At 43.1% G+C, this 19,177-nt stretch overlaps 1 protein-coding gene across 2 annotated transcripts in view; it reads right to left on the bottom strand.

Annotated features, from left to right (window-relative positions):
* The window catches only part of bnc2 (basonuclin zinc finger protein 2), a 181,017-nt gene that overhangs the window by 69,420 nt on the left and 92,420 nt on the right, over window positions 1-19,177 (bottom strand). The window lies entirely within an intron of this gene.

Here is a 19,177-nt window from a genome sequence, read left to right as displayed (position 1 = left end):
ACGGTTACTTATAAAGCCCCTTTTGCTCGCACATTATTAGGCATGACCTTATTTGGGCCGAGCTGCCTAATGTATGTCAGTGTGGTGTAAAATTAGAACCAAAAAAACAACACTGCTTTAAATCCACAAGTCCTTCCGTCCTTATATGCAGGCTTTCTTCTAGTGCCAGACGCTAATAAGCCGGCTAATTCTATTAGGACTTTTTCCAAATATTAAAAAAAAAAAAAGACTGTGTGAATAGATTTGCGATGGAAAGAGGGGGAAAAAAATCTCCTGGATGGGCTTCAGTGTTACAAAAGAGCCAAGCTGTTGCTGAGCTTGTTAGCAAAAGACTCTGATCCAAGGCTGGCGACTACATCGAGGTCTCTTAAGTGTCTGTCACCCTGATCCAGCCAGGCGAGAGCGCTTTGTAGCCTCCGCTTCCTCAGCCGGCCTCGCCGAGCTGCGGCGGGTGGGGGGAGGCTGAAGACGAAGAGGAGGAGGAGGAAGAGGAGTCTCGCTGCGCCTGTAGCTGCAGGTGACAGCGATGCCTTTTTGTTGTCAAATCCTGATACAGCCTCGACATGAAAAAGCTCCGTCCCTGGCCTTCCTTCCTTCCTCTCTGTAGGCCTCAAAGGCTTAGATAGCGAGCAAACGAGTCGCTCTCCTCGTCGTCCTCGCTTTCACTCCTCCGCCGCCACCTGCTGCCTCCCTCGCCTATCATGTCTCACCCCCTCCCACCCCTCGCCTCTGGTTTATAGATCTGAGTATGCTCTCAGGAGGAAAAGACAAGTCAAGCCATTGTCATTTCAAACAGCACGATAACCAGACACTAGGCTGCCCACTGACAACTCTGGGGAAGCGGCCTTGGCTTTGACTGTTAGCACTTCTCTCGCTTACTTCCTCAGTCTTTCTTCCTCCCAAACTCCCCCCCCCCCTCTATCGGCCCATTGGATACCCAGTAGCCAGTTGTGTGTTACTGCGGCTCTCCTCACTTCTGGCAGTGCTTGAGGAGGGAGGCAAAAAAGGGGGGGGGCCAAGGTCGGCTTTCTCCGCATGACAGTTCCCTGCCTCTCGACAAGGCGGGAAATCAATACTTTTGGACTTGTGGCGCTGCCCTCTGTGTAACAACAACACTGTCCAGGCACCTCTGACGCATCCCTTAACACCACCCGCTCCCACACACTACAATCGCATTCTGAGAGACCAACTCCACGCACAAAACAAAAGTTTTGTCTCCAATTCAGATCCCTTCCTATTTACTTTCACGCATCTAATTGCGAGCAGGCGTTTTTAGTCAGACCAGAACTAAAACTAATTCCGGCTTCTGTGTCAAAGAATCATGGGAAATATAGTTTACCCTTAGTCAAAGAAATAGCAACCACCTGTCTCCAGATTGTCGAGCAATATTATTATTTTTTTTTCAACTCTTAGAGGAGCCCTCCTTTCTTCTCCGCTCGAAGCAACTCCCGTGTAGTTGCACGGTGAACAAAAGCATGCGAGACCTGGTCTGAACCCAGCATAATACCGCTAAAACTATAAAATAAACACATTAGGATAAACAATCGGACATACAAAGCTGTAAAGATAATGAGCCGGTGCACCTTATGGTTCGAAAAACATGGGAATTCTAGAGCACAGGTGTCAAACTCCGGTCCTGGTGGGCGTTTTCCATCCCTCCCGGCTGCAAAACACCTGATTCAAATGAGCCAGATACATATCAGGCTTCTTCAGAGCTTGCTGATGAGCTAATCATTTGAATCAAGACTGGAGTTTGACATCTATGTTCTAGAGCATTCTGTATTCCAGCTCTAATACTCTGGAATGAGCATATCTGTTGAATTAGTGCTGCTGCCTTTGAAGGAATGTTTCCATCCCGACTAAAAAGACTTATTTTTATAAAATAAGTCTTTCATTTAGTTAAACCGGTTGTTAGCGTGTTTTACTGCTGCTTCTCCGCTCTTGCCCCCTCCTATCTCGCTTGGAGATGGGACTAGGTGACGATGATTTAATCTCAAGCCGTTGTTGCACAATATGCCCCCAGATTCTTTCTCAAACTTTTGCCTTTGTACCGCAAATAAGGTTTTGAGTTTTACGTTGCCCAGTTGGGGGGTTTAGATCAGGAGATGCCATTAATATTTGTCAATTGTGCCTTTTTGAAGTTCTTTGAGATGCATTTTGTGATAAAGGGTGATATAAATAAAGTTGACTTGACTCAAATAGGCTCCAGCTTGCCGGTGACCCAAATGAGGCTAAGCGCAATTGAAAACGGGTGGACAGAAATTTGGAGATTAGACTCCTTTACTAAAAGGAGGTTTTGCCGAATGAGAGAAATGCTAATTGCCTGGTAGTGGAAGCCACTCTTTCGCACAAAGCTGAGCCAAGGGCCACTCGTTTTTAAAGCAGCACTAAAGCCTAAAATGCCTCTGTATGCTTTTTCACTGCCAGATCGACGCCGGGAGAAGGCGCGCGGTAGTGCGTCCCACACCGATTGTTAAGAGAGCATGCACAAGGCCAATTACCACTGCCGTCCTTCAGCAGTCAAAGCGACTAAAACTGCTTCCGCCCCTGCGGAGCGGGGGCTTGGGGGTGAGCCACAATCGACCGACGTCCCCTCGTCCCTCGGCGGGACCCGCTGAGTGTGTGCAGGCGGATCTCCATCGACATTATCTACCCCCCCCTGCCCGGCTGCTTCGCCTTAGCCGGAGTCAGGAAAAGGCATCAAATGAAACAGCCACTTTAATGAATTAGATATTGAGCTGTTCATTAAAAAAAATCAAAGTCAGCACGCCAGACACGATGTGGAGTGTAACCCAGGGATGAACGGTTCTTGTTTAGCGGGCTCATAAAGCCCCCCCCCCTCCATCCCTTACGATCTGATGACTTTACCGAATGTTGGCCAGAAATGTTTCATGTTCGCGAATTAGGTGACTCCGCTGTATTTTTCCTGGCGAGTTGCACTTTTGCGAGGCGACTTCTTGACGTTACACGGAGAGTGGAAGGGTAACACGATACGTGCGCGCAGGAAGATATCTGTTTTGGTTGGCCAGACCTGCGGGTCATTCCTAAAATCCTGCGAGCCGCTCCCAGGACGTTGGCCTTAGAAAGACTTCTGACAGAGGAGAATGATTCAAATCACATCAAATCGACAGCAATCAGACGGCGGAAGACAAACAAAAAGGCAGTTGCGATCACCGAGATTAAGTCTCCAACCGCAGACAGCATTTGACGGAGATGTCTCCCTGCTCTCTCGTCCCAGGCGACTCTCTGGATGAATCGGTGACAAGCCTTTCTCATCAATTTAAAAAAAAAAAAAAAAAAGAGCGTATTGATTTCCCAGTTTGCTCAAATTTGCAACTTAATGCCGACACTGATGGATGACAATGGAGAAGCTTGGTGGAGAGATGGGACAAACTAAGCTGAACATGGCAATCATTTAGTGGGAGGAAAGGTTGCTTTCTGTCTCTGTGCTCCTTATTTATGCTTTTTTTTTTCCACATGACAATGTATGTTCATGGCTTCGGACAGGTAAGCTGAATCCATTTAACCACAGTTTTGTTGCTCTAGTTTAGACTTAATTTCCATCCTCAATCAGATTTAGTCTGTCTAACTGACAAAATGGCACAGCCAAATTGGAAACGTTAGCACCTTACTTGGATCTTTCTTTTGTGTCGCAACAAGAATCAATAGGCTTGAGTTCCTTCAACTGATTTGTTGATTTATTTTCTTTGTGGAATTGCTTGGTGCTGAGAAGAGACTGCACCTGATAATATATTTTTTTATGACTTGTGACAGGCGTGATGAATTTATTTATGAACGATGCTACGTTTTGAGGTGTCTTTTTTTTTTAGCAATTCAAACTTTCAGAGCTTGTTGCAAATGTTGCACTGTATAAATCGTTACCTGCCGTTTTGATGTGTTGACTTGCTCCTCCGTCTCAACAAGAATCATTCAGGCTGAGTTACCGTACGGGGTTACAGTTGGCTTTTATAGTAGCTCAAATCTGCTCTGCTGCTTATTTTAAACAACACTTTCAGTCAAATTTCTGCAACGAAGGAAATGCGTTCAAATGCCCACTCCAATGTGACAAGTAACACCGGACTGAGACAAAATTCCACAACACCAACATCCTCCCTGCCATCGCATAGCAACTTCTCAAGTTGACTTTTGCCAAAAAAGCAGGGGGGGGGGGGGAAGAGGGGACCACATGAGCATTGCACATCTGTACACATCTGTACAGTGTCAGCGGCCTGCCTGGCTTGCCAGTGATCAAATAACGAAAAACCAGCACAGCGGAAATAAGTCGTCTGGAGCCCGAGATGGAAAAAGCCCACTTGTCGTCTCCCGAGGAAGAACGGGGATATCGCAAACAAGAGCCCCGTGCTTTAGTTTGCTGGGATCTCTTGCGCTTCATTTGTACAAAGCGCTGAGTCTTGTCGTGAAAAGGTGGCAGTTTTTTTTTTTTTTTTTTTTGGCGGACACGCAGGGTGACCCTTGCAGATTTTCACCCCAGCCTCCCACAATGTACCTCTGCTCGCATCCCAGAAGCCTCAGGGGTGGGATGGCGCCTTGCCAGTAGCTGTTGCTGTTGTTGGCAGCCGCTATCCTCCGTGGCCTCAGTACTTACTTGCGTTAGGGCATAACATGATACACGCAAAAGGCCGACCAGAGTGCACCACCACACACATACACATATGCCGTGCGTGCGCCTCAACACACGTAATTATGCACAAAATCACTCCGCTCGCCACTCATCCAGAGACGAGCCGCGGCCTCAAAGGAAACAAGGCGGGTTAAAAAAGCCCGATGTATCCTTGACGGCTTCATCTGGTTCCAGTTTGGTGCAGATGCTCCGCTTTTTATTGCAGCACTTCTTGTGTTTCATGGCAGATTTAGTCGGCGGTTTCGGCAATGGCTGCTCCAATGGTGGCACGTCTCCTTGTAAACTGCGGCGCAGCCAATAAGGCACTTTGTTACCCTGACCCGTTGCAACGCATAAACACCCCGCCTTTTCCATGTGTGTGTGCGTGTGCGTGTGGAGTGACCCAGCGTTAATGCCTTGACCAGGTAATTGGCTTGTTTGCTGCTGTTGGACGTTGATGTGAAGGCAACCTGTAATGCGATGCAAAGCTATTAATGTGTTTGCGGTCAACACGTTCCTGCCTTAAATTTTTGAGGACATGAACCGAACCGAACTGACCCGTTCTATTGCGCCAACACAGCACATTCCTTCGTATTCGTCTTGTGAGTTCGAAGTGGTGCACAAACTAATCACTTGATTTCTTCAATGCAAATGTAACCACTTATACGCGCAAAAAAAAAGCTCATTGGGTAGCGAGGAATATTGAGCAGATTAGGTTATATTCACCCAAGTTTGGGTTAATGACGTTGTCAACAGTGGGTTGAAGTTTGGATTTGGTTGCCATTTTTTAGCTTTTTGTGCTGAAGTAAATTTAATGTAATATTCTCAGTCTGACTTTGGGCTTTGGGTTTAAATCCTAGTAGGGCAGACAACCACAGACAATGTGCGGCTTGCGTCAGGAAGGTCATCTGTTGTGAAAAAATGTGCCAAACATCATGCAAGTGACTTGTTGTGACGATCCGTGGCAGGAGTAAGTGTCTTCTTCTTAGGAATTATTGGTCATAAAATTAGCATAATTTTTCACCGAATGAAATCCTGGTAACCCATTTCTTGTTATCTTTAACTCGTCGGTTTTTACTCCGTGTTGGATCAAAATCTTGACCCGGCATGCTGGATAAAATTCTCAACCCAATGCATTGGTTATAAATAACCCAGGATCGACCTGTTCCCTTTTGGACTTGGTGCCGATTTCAACCAATTTGGCTTACTTTTGACCCTGCAGTTTTCAAGAGTGTAGGGCAAGCAACCATATTTGGTAAATATTATATTATTGAAAATAATAGCATTTAAATTGGATCTCTGAAGTCTTTGCTCATCAAGTAAATCCAAGCACTTCTCAATTTTTGCCATATTGTGAAGTCACAATTTGGCTCATTTAGACAACCGCTGCAGAGCATCTGCTGCATGAGCCACTTACACAGATCCAGATAAATTCACAAGTGAACAAAGGGTTGTGTTTGAATTGCTACCTCCACAAATGAAAATGCTTTTATTGACTTTACAAAAAAAAATTAATTGGACCGGCCCCCTAAATTAGATTACTTTCACCCAACTTTAGATTATTTTGCACCAAAAAATGTTTTTTTTGTACAAAATAACCCAGGAAGTTGGATCAAATGGACCCAAGTTAGTGGTTTGTCCAAATTGTGTTTGTTTTGACGCAGCAGTTATAACAGTGCAGGTGTTCATTTCCACCTCGACACTCAGGACTTCTGTGTTGAAACCACCTTGCTTAGTCACAAGGCAATACAATAAATTCAGCCTCATTTTCTTTAGACAGGCCCGTGCCCCAAAACAGGCTCATTTCAGCAACACTCAAAATGATGAGGTATAAAGTGTGCTATAATTATCGGGAAATTTCCTACTTAAAAGCAGCATTAGTGTTCTACTTGCATGTTATGTGTCAAAGAAAGGCCAAAAGGTAAAAATGACAAGTTAAGGGGCAGCTTTAAACGCTAATCCAAATCCTACACACACACACTTCACCTGTGGGTGTGTGTGTGTGTGTGTGTGTGTGTGGCAGTGATTCTGGAGCAGGGCACTGAGTGGCGCTTAACTGGCCCGTTGATGGGTTAAATGATTTCATCACTATCAATGACGGCGACGGCAGCCTCCCGCGTCGCTCTGCCAGATGCTCAGGGACCCGCTCGCTTCTTCATGCCGACGAGCCTCAACCTGACTGTTACTTTGAATCATTGTACTCCACCAAGCGCTTTACAGCTTTTTTTTTTTTTTTTTTTTTTTTGGTATAGTAAGAACGTGTAAATGTACACTTGCATGAGAATGTCATCACAATTGTATGGGATGTTTTTTGGGGGGGTGAGTGGGGAAAAAAAAGTATGTTGGCAAAAAAAAAAAAAAAATGCAGCATTGAAGAATAAAGGCTTTTTTTGGAGAAAAGAAAAAAGTAGGAAGGACAAATATTTGGGAAAAATTGTGGAATATTATGATTTCTCAGTCTAAATTCTGTGATTATTTTGAAAAATAATTGTTGCTGTAATAACGTAACAACATCTCATCATTATTATTTACGGCTTTATGACAATTTGAAACGTTACAAATTTAAGCAAGTATCATCGAATTTGACATGCCTGATTTGCTTTTGTGGGCCCCATAAAATGATGTGGCGAGCCACATCTGGCCCTTGGGCCTTAGTTTGACACTAGGTCTTATCATGAAAGCCTTACTTTTTCTTGAATGGCTACTGTTCCTGAGGATCAAGCAACATTTTGAGAAGAAAAAGACAACTTTTTGTAGCTGTAACATTCCAAGATTATGGACAGAATTTCTCTTTGAATTTCAATATTCAGAGAGACACTTGTCACGCAGTCATCTGATCCAAACAGCATCATTTATACAAGTGCTTCACTGAATCGACTTTTCATATTTTCATAGTTTGACAAAAACCTGACATCATGGTCGACAGGGTCATTGTCAACACGACACAAAGTCATCCCTCTGTTTAGTGCAACACAATCACAGGCGGATGTTTCCAATGCGTGCACTGTGTGACCTGGCGCTTATTTACAGCCCAATGACTAATCAACATGTGTTTTCACTGCGCAGGTACTCCGGTGTCAGCCATTTGGACTTAATACAATAACTGATTGCCTTTAATCACAGCCAAATGTGACTTTTTTTTTTTTTTTTTTGCTCAGAAGTAATGCTGAATCACTTCCACATACCTGAAAGTCAGAGAATATTGATTTTACAAGGCTCATTAGGAAAGTCACTTTGAGAGTGAACTTGAGCGTGGACACGATGTGTATGTGTGTGTTTTGGGATGTTTGCATGCACGGTTATAATTTTCCCAGAGCCTCATTGATTCCGACACTCCCGCCTCCCGAGAAACAAGGGGGAGGATTATGTGGTTGCAGATATTAGGCCAGTCATTTCGCAAGCTTACATGTGAAAATATTGACGCTTCTCAGACGCGCCAGACGAGATCCTCGCCGTTCCGGTCATCGGCTTTGCAGATATAAATCTGCACGGCTACGCCGCATTGATACGACATTGATTTAAAAGTTGAGGGGGATCTCGTAAATAAGCAAATGCATTGGATTTTGATTTCATTATTCAAGTCCTCAATTGATCTTGGTGGGAATATTCTAGCATTGTATGCAAAAATGAAAGCCTGAGAACGATTTGACGAAACACCAGATGAAAATTTTCCTTTAAAAAATAGAATTTGTCAGTTTCGGGATCAATCTGTTGACCATCATTAGGCAAGGTAGCTTTATTTATATAGCACATTTTAGACACAAGGCAATCCAATGCGCTTCCCAAAACCTAGACACATTTGAAAGCTAGGCAGAGTAAATAAAAGTATCTCAACATTAACTTTACATTCAGTGCAGACATCACTTCTTTTGGCAAGCCATTTGCATGCAGCATAACAGCTAAATGCCTCTTCACCATCTTTGTCTTTAACTCTGGGCTTATTGACCGGAGTCTGCAGACCTCAGAGCTATTATATTTCTATTCAATCAGCATTTCTTTAATTTCTTTAATTATAAAGTTTACATGTATGCTTTAAGTGTAAAGATAAGTTAAACTCTATAGATAATTATGTCATCACACGTGACTGACAGGACAATTTTAGTTTTTACGATGACTGTCATCAGCAAAAATTAGACATATATTTCTAAAAATATGTATTTAAAAGAGTCAATTCATATGAGAATGAAGTTGACAAAAAAAAAAATTGGGAAAAATATGGATTAAAAAAACATTTTCAGAGGAAAACTTTTTTTCTAGTAAAAAGTATGATTTTGTAAATAAAATCAGATTTGTTTATTAATTTTAGACAGAGAGTGCTTAGAAAAATTGCGTTTATCATGATTGCATTTTCACTTTTTTTTTTTTTCTGTATTTTTTTTATTTAGTATTTTAGGTCATTTGTGTTTTTGGGGAAATGAGGATCTGAAAATGGCTGGCATCGATTGAGTTCATTGCTTCATAAATATGATTGGAATTATACAGTTATACACACACACACACGCATACGCACACCCGCATACACACACTCCCACAAACAGATGCACGGTGACACGCGTATTCACAAGAAATCAGGCTTCCAGTGAAATGGAATTCACGTCCTTTGCTTAGCGGACACGGGATAGGCAGTCTGGAGGGGAACAAAAGAAGCGGGAGACAGTACAAAGGTTGTCACACACTAGTCACAGAAGAAGGAGGGTGGAGGAAGGTGGTGGAGGGTGTCGGTGAGTGGGGGTGTTGTGTAGGGGATTTTGCGTTCCAGCCCTCTCACATCTGTTATTCGTTTGTCCCGAGCTGGGAGGAAAATAGCAGGAAGCGTTCTGGCGGTGGCGCAAGATGAAAAGACAAGAAAATTGAATAAAAAAACATGTGTCGCACATACGCCGCCGCTGATTGGACGCGTCCCGCAGAATTATGTGCCCTCCCCGGCGGGGGCGCTGCCAGCTTGCACAAACACACGCACACACAGGCGTGCACACCAATGCAGGAAGATTCCTCTCATTCATAAAACAAGCTTGGCACATAGTCCCAATTTGTCGACATCACACTGTTGCGTCCGTCCAAACCTCAGCCCAATGCAATGAACCCTCGCCATGTCACGAGTCATCTTTCGCGCCCCCACTATAGCGACAGTTTCCAAGTGATTATTTAAGGGTTGACACAGTCTGAATTAAAAAATGTGCACCTTCAGTGCGGCACCACATTGTTCCGCAATATGCCGGACAGCGCTGAGCACGGGCAAAAAGAAGAGTTTATGACGGCCCACAAAAGGTTTATAATAACGATGATAAAAATGATTATTTCCATAAATCCATCGCTGAAGTTTCGTGCAAGCTAGCGTACTATGAAATATTTAGATCACAATGCTTTTTTACCTTTTGCTGTTTTTATGTGTAAACAGCTTGAAGCAAGCACACATGACCTCTTTTGGTTTACTCAAAGTGATGTTATATGACATTTCCATTTCGAGTAAGCGCAGGCGTGTGGAAAACTTTAAAAAGTATTTTTTCATGAGTTTACTGCAGATGTGTTGAAAATGTGGTCGGGATAAAAAAAAAAAAATATATATATATATATATATATATATATATATTTATATATATATTCTCTGAACGATTAGTCCATATTGTGGATTTTCACCATAATAAACAGGGTTCAACATGTACGAAGCATGTCTTGCTGTCCCACATTTCAATTAGTAATAAATTTATTTTGAGTGTGACCAATGAATAGGCTCGTTTAGCATCATAACATAATGGCACCGTTCCATGTCCCGCACCGCAACAGAGTGTGTATGCGCAAGGTTTACTTTTGACTGTGCGTGTATGGTGTCCTCATGTTTAATTACACTTCTGCTTCGCTTAGAGGCAGAGGCAAACAGTGCTATAATTACCGGAAACACCTGCTTTAATTTTTCATGGATATCTACCCAGCGTTTGTGTGTGTGGGGGTGTGGGGGTGTGTGTGTGTGTGTGTGAGTGTGTGTTCATATTTTTTTAGTGTGAGCGCATTAGAAGAATATTTGTTGCAAATAACGTTCAGGTTTAATTTCACCACTTCAGCGTCTCATTTCGGGGGACATCCAATGAACATCGTTTCCCCAAATCGTCATTTTTTTGAGCTAGCACATTTCACAACAGCTGAAGCTGTAACAAAGCAATTTACATGTAAAATAGCAAATAATACAACAACAAAGTCAGTGAAAGCACTAAATTAAATCACAAGTTAATCATAGTAACATGTATACAGTAGACACTCCATAACAGATTGCCCTTTGGTTAGCTTGGTAGCCAGCTAGTTGGTATGTTTGCTGTTAGCATCCCGCTAAAGATTGTCCGAGATTCCACAATTTCCATTCTTGTTAGTTAGCTCATTACTTGGTTTCGACGCACAAAGGCATTGGCTTTCATTGTCATTGTCATTAGTTTAGCTACGTCGTGAGTTAGGTGTAGATACTCGTACTGAAATCAAGTTTATTTTTTGGCTAGCCAAAATAAATCATCACATTTTTTGAAGCGTCTGGATAAAGGTCTGAAACAAGATGATGGTTGAGATTATTTTCACCATCCGCAGTTCCAGTCTGCTTTTTTTGGGGGGGAGCTGGAAGGTTAAAAAGTGTCGTGTGTGTTTAAATCAGTGCATAGGCTGGCCTTGGTGGAGGTACGTGTTCAACTGACAATTATAGTTTCACTTTATCTGATCGGCTTTTGCCGTGTCAGCATCATCAGTGACAAGAACGTACGCTCTCAACATCAATATGCTTGCATGCTATAAACCCCTGACAGAGGCACACACACGCACACACGCACACACACACGCAGACACACATTGTGTGGGGGGCCGCGGGGGGGGGGTACTTGGAGCTTCTCACATGCTTTGCTGCTCTTTGATATGCGCCACTCATTAAAAATAGATGGTGAGCAATCATTACAGGCATCGGAATTAATCTAATTAGCCCGGCGCGCTAGGCCTCGCTCCAGCTCTGCAAACAGAGCCACCCGGCCCTCGGCGGCCGCAAACGATACCTCGCAACTGCTGTGTACTTGACTTGGCAAGCGGGTAAGGAGGCAGAGGGGGTCCGGGGTGGGGGGGTTGACATAATCCGCCTTGACTTATTAATACGCGCAAACAAGATTTAGCTCCTCAAAGCAAACAAATGATGGTGAGAGGAACAAGAGGATGGCGGTGGGGGACAAAGAGCAACATGAAGAGAAAGCGAGCGGGCGGAGATGAATTATTTAAACCGGTGTGGACTTGATACGCATCGAAAAGTGCAGCTACTAGCGGTAAAACCCAGTCACGGATGGGGGAAAAAAGCATCTTTTTTTTCTCTATGATGATGGAAAATAAGTAAATTGATCGAGCATTTTGGACAGTTCTACGCTTTGTAAACATTGTGAGGAAGGGTCCTTTTGGAATAAAGTTGGAAACCCCTTTCACACAGGACATCGTTTTGTCAGCTCGCAGTGCTGTGTGTAAGGTACCGATGCTGGGATTGGGGCGGTTGAAGTTGATCCGCAAATTATCTGTTGTCCGACACCTGTGTGGAAGGGTCTATGACCGGTATAAGTCGGATTTTTCCCCTTCCTAACCAAGAACGAAAACAGATTATTTTGTTTTATGAGGTTATCATAAGATTATCTTGTGGTTTGAAATGTGTTACGATCATATCACACAATCCAATCCAAACTGAAAGGCCAGATTTTTTTTTTTTAAATCTTCGTGTGTGGTATCTAAAAGGGATTTAAAAATGTCTTTACATTTTGGAAAAAAAAAAAACCTTGCTCGTTCCAGGTCCAGGTCTGCAAAACCTCTCTCCGTCGTCACCTTGGCTGAAGGCAGCTGCAAGGGGTTATGGGTATTTTGCATTACGAAGTGTAAACTGCCCTTTTTATGTTCACTGCTACATGCTGCCAGGATGTTTCTTCTCACAAGCTTTCAAAACTCCTCATTCAGCACTGTTCAAAAATGCAGATGCTCAGTGATGCATGAGTCGTGATTCCAACACGGTTGGAAAATGGGAAAGACAAGACGAGCAATTTTGTTTCACACTGACAATGGATGAAAAACCTACAACCCCCACAATGCCCTGGGCAAGAAGCTTACTATTACAAGTACTTGGTCAATTGGTTATGAACCGTATGGGTGATGTAAATTACTGGTGGTCACTTACAGATTGTGACATTTGAGGATATATGCCTTGAAATTATTACAAAAAAAAATAAAAGAACATGATAACAGCAGCATACAATTTTGCTCTGACTTGGTGTTGAACATTGCAATACCAACCCAGTCTCTGAATGTTGTTTTATTCATATTCATGGTTAAATTTGGGGGTAAAAAGTGTGCAAAATTCACATTTAGCTATTTTTGTTACTTTTTGGAATTAAAAAAAAAACGGCAGAAAATTTCAAGAAAACTAAATTATTGGGGAGTCAATGCAAACAAACTGAAAGATAATTCAAAGTGAAAAGCGTATTTTTTTTTTCATATAAGAAAAATCACTAAATTTAAGGAAAAAAGAATAAGTCTGACTGCAGTACGTGTGATCATTGAACGTCCAATTTAAGAAAAATAATTAATTGTTACAAGGCAGAAAAACTAATTAGAACAACATTTCGGAAACATAAGTTGTGTGCTGAATTCGATTTAAGATGAGTTTGGATGTAATGGGAGCCACACATAGGGGTGTGCACACTTGTGAAACCAGTTGTTCATTTTTTTTCTTCCCCTCTGCAAAAGCTTATATTTATTTCAACTGAGTTATTAACGGTTTGTATTTTCTTGTTGTGGTCTCTTTTATTTAAATATCACAAAAAGGGGTGTGTGGACTTTTTACATTCACCATGGAACAATCAAATCACATTTTGATTGACGCAAACATTTGCTCACACAAACCGGCGAATTAGCATCAGGAGACAATTTCAGAAGCGACTCACCCTCGATGGGACATAATCGCTCTGAAATCCAAAGCTACTCTGTGAAACAGGAAAAAGTGTATTTCTTGGATTCCGCTCGCGCTCCAATTACACGGACATTCTTAGCACGGCTCATCGCGCGCGGCTAACACGGTACGTACTGTAGCCAAAGAACTTTTCGGGACACTTATCAGGACTTGTGACACCGAACTATTTGCAACACACACAGAAAAAGGTTTGTTTTCTTGGCAGGCTCTTTGGAGCGAGTCTTTGTTCCTCCTCTCCCTCGCACTCCTCACTTGCAGACGTGAGGTGAAGGAATGAGGGAGGCAGAGTGGTAACACACGGTACCATGAGGAGCCTGCGGCCGGCCCTCCCTCAGATGGCGTGCACTCAACCAGCCAGCGGCCCCCACCAGCGCACACATACACACAATGCAAGCAAATGATACACTATTTGGACCAAATGATCCCTTCTTTTCAAATCGTGGGAGCTAAAACATGCTGACAGTTTCCTTGGGGTGCCGCGCGTAGAAAAGGTCGCGAGCGTCTGGGCTCTTTCGGTAGTTCCATGCAGGGGTTGCGTGTATGAATGGCATTTTTGGTGATTTTTTTTAATTTTTTTTTTAGGGGGGGGGGCTTTAAATTCAGAGGAAATTGTTCTTCTAATGCCACTTATCAAAAGGATGCAACAGCCTATAAATGGTTTTCTAATATTGTGGCATGTATTTATTTTGGTAGGCTTGTACGTAAATGAAATAAACTTTATGCATCTTGAAAGAGAGAAGCAATTAATACTTAACTCGCGTGTGGCACATTGAAAAATCTCAAGTTGCTGGTCTATTTAAGGTGGTTCGCAAATGGGAATGCATTTGTCAATCACTTTATAAAGTATTTGTACCAAACGATCTCTTATTTTCAAACTATGCGAACAATACAGTAACAATAAAACAAGACAACAAACACAGACAACCCCTCCCCTATAACCCACCGATAGAAGCGGATCGGAGAAGGGCTGGATGGATGGGAGCAAGAACATACAAACAATTTACTAAGCGTGCGGCGCAGAGAGGAGGTGGGGAGCTTCCGGTCGAAATAAAAAAAATCTCGAATGTGGAGGAAATTCTTTTTCAAATACCTCTGTTCTCACGGGTGCGGCTGCGTATCAACACTTTTTTTTAGGGTGTGGCACGTGCAAAAGGTTGGGACCTTCTGCTCTATTTATTAATGTCGTCATCCATTTATTAATATCTTGAAGCATCAATTTTGTGAGATTTCTGAGACTCTATTCAGCATTTTTGAGGTGTATAGCAAACAGTTATGATTGGGAACTTGGGATCCATTTCAATGTACCTTTTATGAAAGCCATTTTTGGTCTTATATTTAGCTAATATTCGTAAGAACCATTCAGTATAGTGTGAAATGCGAGGTGCGCATTGTCTATAGTGTTCCTCGATCACTTTGAAAATATAGTCACACCATTCCTTTTCAAATTAAATTTTTATAGTAGGTGCAAGAACCAAATAATAAATTTTGGAGGGGTTTGATGTGTAAAAAAAGTCATTTATGGCTTTACATTTTTTTTTTCATATGGTATTCATCTTTAAATGTGGGTTTTGATTTCTATTGACAGTTTGAACCGTTTTCTCATGGGGTGCGGTGCGTCGAAAAGGTTGCTGTCTTCTGGTCTATGCACTCGCACACACACTACACACAAACAAACACACACGCCTTGTCTCACTTCCTTCCTCACTCCCTCTCGAGCGGCACGCTCTGCATGCGTCCCGTCATATCTCCTCCAGTGCTTAGTTGTCCCAACTTGCGACGTCTCTTCCTGCCACCGGCCACAGTGTGGAGGAAGTGAAATCCTCCTAAGTGACTTGTCACTACGCATCAGCCTCAGGTGGAGGCGGCACCCCCCTCCTTCAATCCCTCCCTCCATGCATTTCTGCCTTCCTCTTGCTGAGATTCCCCACTTCTGCTTTCGCTCCATGTTTTGTACCCCCCCAACCTCTCCTGCCCATTACCATTGCGGTCACTCTCCCTACTTCCTCCCCACTTTTTCTTTCTGTCTATCGTCAAGCCACAGTCACAACATCACAAGCTGCTCTCCGCTCACTCCTTGTTCCCCCGACTCGAGTGGAGAGGGGGGAAAGCAGGCGTTGAGTGACTTTAGAAAGGTACACAAACAAACACACTCGCACACACACACACGCTGACACACCCCCACACACAGTGAGACTATGTACAGTTGGGCTTAAGTACAGCCTGGGTGACCTTAGAGGTGACCTTAAAATGTCACAACTCTGTGATGGTTGTGTCACTTTTTCAATTACTCATGAATGAAAGTCCCTTAAGTCCTGTTGAAAAAAAAAACTATAAATAAAAAAAAATTACATATATATATATATATATATATATATATATATATGCATAATTCTTAATTCTTGGTGAACTTTGATGAAAGTGAGTTATGTGTTATTAAAACACCAGGGAAATGTTTTAAATGCATAATGTGTTTCCTTTCTGAGACTTCATTGCTTAATTGCGTCATCTTTCAAGAGCCCCAATCTGGAAGATGAAGATGTTGGCTAAACGAAGCAAAAAGCTGAGGTGGGGAAAATAAAACAGCAATTTGTCATTAGCGAGCGAGTGCATTGCGTGTTTGTTTTGGTCACCGCCAGGCGTGTTTGCTGACGCTCCGTTAGCCCGAACCAACGTTTTATGGAGCGTTTCATTAGAGCTGCGAATGGATCAGGCACCCATCAATCTATCATCCATCCACCAATCGTGTGCGGCCGGGGGGGGCAGGACTTAAGGGAGGCCGGGTGCAGAGTTGGGGGGAGTCGTCTGGCAGAGATGGACACTCGGCTGGGAAAAGGAGTGGGGGTGGGGGGTCACTCACTCATCACTTGGATGTCGTCCGAGTGTGTGTATGTGTGCGGTTGTGAATGTGTGTCTGTGTGAGACAAGTAAAGGGTCAGGCTTTGGTCACCAGATGGTAAATGTTTGGGCTGGACCACAGCAAGCAAGTAGAGGGACAGTCTCTCTTGACTCCCCTTGAATCGCTCTTTTCTGGCTCACGCAGACGCACACGACGTGAGCGATGGGTGATAATGGAGCAGACACTAACAAATGTGCACCTCTGGCTGGAGGCTCACACGACGCTTGGTCCCGACTTGCAGGCCCAAGTACAACACGTCTGATCTTTTCTAAATAGCTTGTTTTTTATTTTACAGCCTCATATGTCTTATTTGACATCACATTCAATATGTTCATTCCTTTACCCTTATGTCACAATGCTAGGTAGCTATAGTTGCATTATTATTTTTTTTTTTTAACAATTTTATTTAATTGGTGCAAATGCAGAATACAGCTTCCGTTACCGTGACGATTGGAGCTATGACATGCACGTAAGGCCCATGAAAACAGTTCCTACGTGGATTGTATTTTCACTCATGGAGGCAGTACTTCATAACCAATCGTTGACTCACACATAGTCAGCAGATCTGTTTATGTGGTGCATGCAGAAGATGATGGCCATATGTGAGCAGAAATCCATCAATTTATAAAAAGCACTGAATAAAGGTTTTTTTTTAGACAAAACTGCAGTCAGATATCAACAAAAACCTTGGTAACCACCAGAAATCAATCGATTCTCAGCCAGAACTGTATGAGTCATTTACAGTCCTCTGTGATCTGCCAATACTCGATACAGATATGAGTCCCGATCTGATACTTCTTAAATAAAATATATTAAAGGAAAGAAGGGAAAAAGATGCCGTGTCTCTACTGAATTGGCATTTTATGACCAGTTTAAATATGTCTTTGCACTATTTTGCCTGTGATTTACATTAGACTAAAAACGGCAATATAACAGTATAAACAGTATGAACGGCAGCTTGACATAAAATGTTAAGTGAAATATAAATAAATAAATAAATAAATAAATTAATTAATTAATTAATTAATTAATTAATTAATTAATTAATTAAATAAATAAATAAATAGTGGCCTGGGCTATAAAGTCACAAATTTCTTCAACTTGAGCATAATGCAACATTAGATTAAACAGTCCAATAAACCGTTCAGTATATAGTATGCTTAAGATAGAGAAGAGAAAGTCAGAGTGTATCACATGATCGGATCGGCAACGACTCTAATTTCATGACAAAGACATTAATTGTGCAGTCAGAATTCACAAACCAACGTTGTTGTCTCGTGGTTCATTAAAACAAAATAATGGCAATCTACTCTGTGATAAAACACTTTCATTGGTATATTTAATTCTGTGAAAACATGAAGGCCTTCAAATACAGCCTGATGACGGACAGTGCCACCGTTGGTGGTACCAAAGAGTGCCCTACGGTGCCGGTTGGATATTGTGATACCCCTTGCGACTGTTCAATCATTCCCCACAGAACCAAACTATTCTGGTTGCTATTTGAGCTGGTTGTGGTTTACATAGAACGGTGCAGGAACTTGTCACCGTGTGTGGCCTTACAATGTGCAGGCTGCTCAGAATATAAGCCCCACTGTTCATGTGGTTATTAAAAAGCAATCCCCTGTTATGCACACACACACACATAGTGTTTCCCTTTCCGTCTAGAAATCAGCGACATAACAATGTTGGCTGGCCAGTATTATGCGCGGGGGCCACGAAAGGAGCAACTAGACCCAGAAAAAGGAGGATTCGGGCCAGGACAACCCAGGGGGGAGGGCATATTTGAGGGTGAGTCGACAGATGAAGACATGAGCGATGGACAAGATGGTGAAAATAGAGATGAGAAGTCAGTAAGGGATGGGGGGGGTTGTGTAGTACCAGCAGCCGCGACGCCAATTCAGCACTTTAACAAATCGATGCCCCTTGAGGAGCACCGTCGGCACCCTCGCAAAGTGCGAGTGCGTGCGTGTGTGTGTTGATGGTGTCGGTGTGAGGTCGCAAGTCCACATTAAGGCCCGATAATGTGTTAATTTATAACTCTACCAGCCTGCAAGCCGGTCTTATCCATCTGTGTCAGCCGCTAGGTCCGGCGTATTCATCATCCCGAGCGTAGAAATGAGCGCTCCGCCGAGATTAAGCCACTCGCTCGCACAATTTCTCCTTTCTTTCTTTTATCTATCGCATCCTTCCACACCCCCTCCGCTGCCTCGCTGCTCTCGGGTCAGGGTGATCAATTAAGCCCTGTCAGAGGCCACTAGAGCCCCCACCCCGCAGACATCACTATCTACCCAGAGACGGCACACTTAAGATGAGCTTTGACGGCCCCGTTCGCCCCCACCCCAACCCCCCAAGCCACCCCCCACCCGGCTCGGGAGTGCCTGCTGCATGGGTGGCTCTGATTTTGATGATCGGGGCCTGAATTACGCTGCTTGACTTTTATGAACTCGCACTGTGTTATTGACATAACAGATTGTAGCGTGAAACAATGCAAACGTGTGTGCAAAAATGGGCTTTATTTAAGGGGGCCCCCGGCACGCATAAATCTGCGACGCACAGCCCGGTCTGTCATAACACGTCTGGAGTTGTAATTACCTCCACCGACGATATTTTCAGTGGCGTTTGGTCCACTGTATTTTTTTGACAGTAAAGCAGAGTACACGTTTTGATTTTTGTCTTCTGAACTAATACAGCGGCCCGG

This window comes from Idiotropiscis lumnitzeri, chromosome 8 (genome assembly GCF_059441095.1).
Source record: "Idiotropiscis lumnitzeri isolate Australia: NSW breed Sydney's pygmy pipehorse chromosome 8, RoL_Ilum_1.0, whole genome shotgun sequence".
Taxonomy (NCBI): Eukaryota; Metazoa; Chordata; class Actinopteri; order Syngnathiformes; family Syngnathidae; genus Idiotropiscis; species Idiotropiscis lumnitzeri.
Note: the sequence above shows the minus strand (reverse complement) of the source record. Positions and strands in the feature narration are given on the sequence as shown.